Source organism: Pteropus vampyrus, unplaced genomic scaffold (genome assembly GCF_000151845.1).
Source record: "Pteropus vampyrus isolate Shadow unplaced genomic scaffold, Pvam_2.0 Scaffold30, whole genome shotgun sequence".
Classification (NCBI taxonomy): domain Eukaryota; kingdom Metazoa; phylum Chordata; class Mammalia; order Chiroptera; family Pteropodidae; genus Pteropus; species Pteropus vampyrus.
This window is the reverse complement of record NW_011888811.1, coordinates 9940553-9944897: the sequence shown is the minus strand read 5'-3', so window position 1 is coordinate 9944897 and position 4345 is coordinate 9940553. Positions and strand designations below refer to the sequence as shown.

At 41.1% G+C, this 4345-nt stretch overlaps 1 protein-coding gene and 1 long non-coding RNA gene across 11 annotated transcripts in view; one reads left to right on the top strand and one right to left on the bottom strand.

Moving 5' to 3' along the window:
• The window catches only part of LOC111737705, a 115502-nt gene that overhangs the window by 28617 nt on the left and 82540 nt on the right, over positions 1-4345 (bottom strand). For both annotated transcript variants that reach the window (XR_002779538.1, XR_002779539.1), the window contains one exon: positions 502-548. This is a non-coding gene — a long non-coding RNA (uncharacterized LOC111737705). The remainder of the gene's footprint in view (positions 1-501; positions 549-4345) is intronic.
• The window catches only part of SGCD (sarcoglycan delta), a 1401159-nt gene that overhangs the window by 1382522 nt on the left and 14292 nt on the right, over positions 1-4345 (top strand). The window lies entirely within an intron of this gene.

Sequence of the window (4345 nt, the reverse complement as noted above, 5' to 3'; positions counted from 1 at the left end):
AGGGTCCAGGAAGGACCAGAGAAGCTTCTCCAGAAACTGCAGTTATCACGTCTGTAGTTTCTTAAGCAGTCACCTTGGAAACCTCAGTTCTGAGAAACATGATTTGCTACAAGATTTAAGCTTCTAATCATTGTTCGGCAGCCCATGTTAGACTACAAAGGCACTATATTTGTGATCAGTTTTTACCTCTGGCAAAAGTAATTGACAAATTCTACAGAGAATCTGTCAAGATTTTCCCCTCTCAAAGTCATCAACATTTTAGTAAATTTCATAACAGTCAAAAACTGTGTGAAGAAAAAATGGACTTCTTTGGCCTCTCACCTTTGATTTTTTTGTATTAGAATTACTGTTGGCAGTCAAGCTTTTAGTCAAGTCTGTTACGTGGCCACTAGGTAAACCAGGCTGCCTCTCGTGGATGATGAAATGTTAAGGAAGCCAGAGGGGAATAGATGTGACAGAATTTTTATCTGAATGAATATGGTAATAAAAGCTGTCACTTACCAGCACATCCTGTGTACTCGACCAAGGCTTCACCTGCATTTCCAGTCCTGTAAGGGAGATACTGTTATCCCTATTGAAGATGAGAAACAGCTGAGCCTCAAAAAGGGTGAGCCATTTTTCCCAAGGCAAACATCCAGCAGATGGAAGTGCTTGGACTCAGAATCCTGACTCTGAGGCTTTAAACCACCATTCCATATTCCCTCCCAAGAAATTTAGATTACAAATTTTAGGAGGGGGAAACTACGGCTCTAGCAGCACAAATATAGAATGAGACAGTTACTAGCAAAATAGGGCACAAACTAAGGGATTTATTTATTTATTTATTTTGGTCTAAACTCGTATGAGAGAATGCTAACATGGCTGCCAATTCTAATGTAATTAGATTACAATAATAAATTATCCAGACTCGTACCAATAAGTGAGGGGAGGAGAGGAAAGGGGGTTTTTCAGTCCTGGACCTTACTCAGAACATGACAGGAGCACTATCTTCAATGCTGTGTAGCAGAATCTAAGAAGGACATTGCTCCAACACATTTACTGAATACCAGACAACATTCTCGATGCCGGGCATAAATCTAGTGGAGTGACTTCTCTTACAGAGTTTATTCTAGAAGAAGAAAGATTAAAACAAGTAAACAAATCATTACAAATTGTGGTCAGTGGCATGAAGGAGTGTCACTGGGTGAGAGAAGGGATGGTCAGGGGAAGGCCTCTCTAAAGTGGTGACATTTAAATGAGACTTGAAGCATGACAAGAGAACAGACATAGTAAGAAGAAGGTTAGCGGATAGGCCAGGTAGACCTACCATTTGTTACAGGCAGGGTGACCAGGAGGGGCTCTCACGTCCACTCACTGAAGGATTTGCTGAAGGAAACCTCAGGATAACCAAATTGCTTGTTAAAAGCAAATGCTCGTCTTTAAAATTTGGGTCACAAACCTATGGGAACTCCAGATGACATAGCAGGTTACAGGATGAGGTTTCCACTCAATATGTGAACTACTTTTCAATACTCAGAACCATGCAATATTATAAAACATATTAGCTAGGATTCAGGAGGCCTGGGTTTGCCCTACGACTCTCTAGGCATGTGGTCTAGACCATGACATTTAACCTCCCAGGCTCCACTGCCTCTTCTCACGAGTAGGGCTGGCAGTAAATACCAGATGGGTGTGAAAAGTACCCACCGTGCAGGGCATAGAATATAAATTTACCGATATGTGCACCTCAAATCTGTCCCTGGACTTGGCACTAGGCTTCCGTTTGAGGCCTCTGAGATTCCTATGAATCAGACTTCATGAATGCCTAATTCAGAAATACAGTATGAGTCCCAAAGGTCAGAGGGAGCATTATGAATTTTCGAGCTGAAAACTAAATGGACCACAGTATTTAACACAATGGTAGCCAGCACCATGCTCTGAAAGTTGTCTAGCATCAAAATCTCACCATTACTTTAGGTGGCCCATTTACGCTGAAACAAAGCAGTTTTTCCAGAATGGTTGTTGCTGCATTAGCGGTTATCCAACAGCACGACCAAATTATGGTACTTTGCTTGAAATGGGAATTCAACTTTGAGCTCTTGAAGATTCAATGAGAGCTAATGAACTTTCAGATCAATGAAGAAATTATTTGAGAAATATGTACCCTCCAAGTAAAGAGTCCTACTGATACGCTAAAATTTTATAAACACAGGATCATCAGATCAGCAACTTAAAAATGCAAGTGACCCAGGTATGCAATGGACCCACAGAGTAGGCACTGCAGGTCTTCATTTTGTCAAGTACATAACTTAGCTCCTGAGGTTATAACCTGGGCTACTTTTCTCCCAGAAGCAATATCATAACCATTCTATTCCCATCAGCCAGATGGTAGGGATCCATGTTAAAGATGGTATATCTGTGACACATACAGAGATCTGCTAAGTCAAAGTCAGTGATTTTTAATCATCGCCAAATGAATTGTTTAAAATTCATATGCCCTGGAATTCTGATTTAATTTGCATGAGATGTGGCCCAAGTTTTGAAAGTTCCCATGTGATTCTGATTGAATTGAAATATCCCAACCATGGGCTTCAGCCAATCCAAGAACTCCCTTCGATCGACCCAAGCACCACCAACCTTACAAACCCTCCCAGTGCTTTTTTCTAAATCATTTCCCTTTCAATTATAATTCATTTGTTTTTTCCTCAAGCTCAGAACTCAGAGTAACCTAGGTGTTGGTGTTAGTGTGAATCTGCTCTTTCCTAGGAAAGACTGAGGTACTAACCCTCTGCTGTTTCAGTTCCCCATGTATTGCTCAGTTTTTATGATGTTTTGAAGGTCGCTTCCCAAAGTAATGAAAGCCATTGTCTCTATTCTCTGAAGATGGGAGCAAAATATCATCTAAAAGCTTGTCCAGGCTTAGAAGTGATTAATGTAGATTCTGATGATGAAGGAAATGAAAACGAGAAATCTAGATAAGTAATCACTGTTTCAACGAAAAACAATTTCAACAAAAAATGAGCTTGAAACAGAGAGAACAAACTGATAATGCCAACAGCAAATAAATTATTCTCTGAGTTTTAAAAACAGACCTTGTGATAGCATTTTAAGTTTTGTGGGGTTTTTTTGTTTTTGATTCATGACACTTCTGAGTATAACTGAGGAGGAAAGGGACCCTGTTGTGATGCCATATTTCACAGGTACTTGACATGGAATTTAAGCAAAGAAGGAGAGGTTTGAAGTGAATGCAGAAATGTGCCAGGAAGTGATGGTTCCATAAACAGCTGCTCAGGGCTTCCTACACCTAAGAGACATGACCAAGTTCCTCCTTGTCATAGTCCTTCGGCCACACAGGAGCTGCAAAACCAGCTCAGAGAACAACAAACAGAGTCCGGGCTCTTTAGGACTCTGGTCAGGATTTTGCTTTGTTTCTACCTATAGAATGAGAGCACCTCAGAGGAAACATTCACCCTGGTAGGATGCCACCTATATGGTCACTCGGCTGAGACCACCAGTTCCCAGAGCGCACCTTCCTAGTCTCACCAGGCCAAACGAGGGATTCCAATTATGTTTTCATTGAGGCTGCATATACATACTACGATTAACTCAGCAATATGGGAACATGCTGCCAACCACGATCGAACATACCTCCCACTTTTCTGTCTCTAGCCCTGCATAGCCACATTTCCCCTTGACATTTCAAACACCTCCAGTTCAACATATCTAAAACTCAACTCACAGTTTTCTTTGCTTACACTCTTCCTATTTTAGTGGCTGACCCACAGACTCTACCATTATAAAACCCACAACACTGGAAATCATTCTTGATTCATTCCATCACCAAATCCAAGTCACGCTCTTCCCCTCGCAATCTTCTCATCCTTTCTTATCCTCTCGCTACTCAGTAGCCAGATACATATATAATTTTATGCACACATATGTGTGTGTGTATATATACACATACATATATATACATGCAAACATACATATGTATGTTGGTTCTATGTATCTAGAGAACTCTGACTAATGTAGTATATATAGATTGAGATTTATCATAAGGAATTGGTTCACCTGATTATGAAGGCTGAGAAGTCCTAAGATCTGCAGTCAGCAAGCTGATGGTATAAGTTGAAGTCTGAGGTCAGAAGACCAATGTCCCTGCTCAGGTAGTCAGGGAAGGCAAAGGTCTGTTACTCAGCCTTTCATTCTATTCCGGCTTCGATTGACTAGATGAGGCCGCCCATATCTGCTTTACTGGGCCCACCAATTTCAATGTTAATCTCATTCAGAAACACCTTCGCAGACACACACCAGAGTCACGTCTGACCAAATGTTTGGGCACCCTTTGGCTCGGTCAAGTTGACAC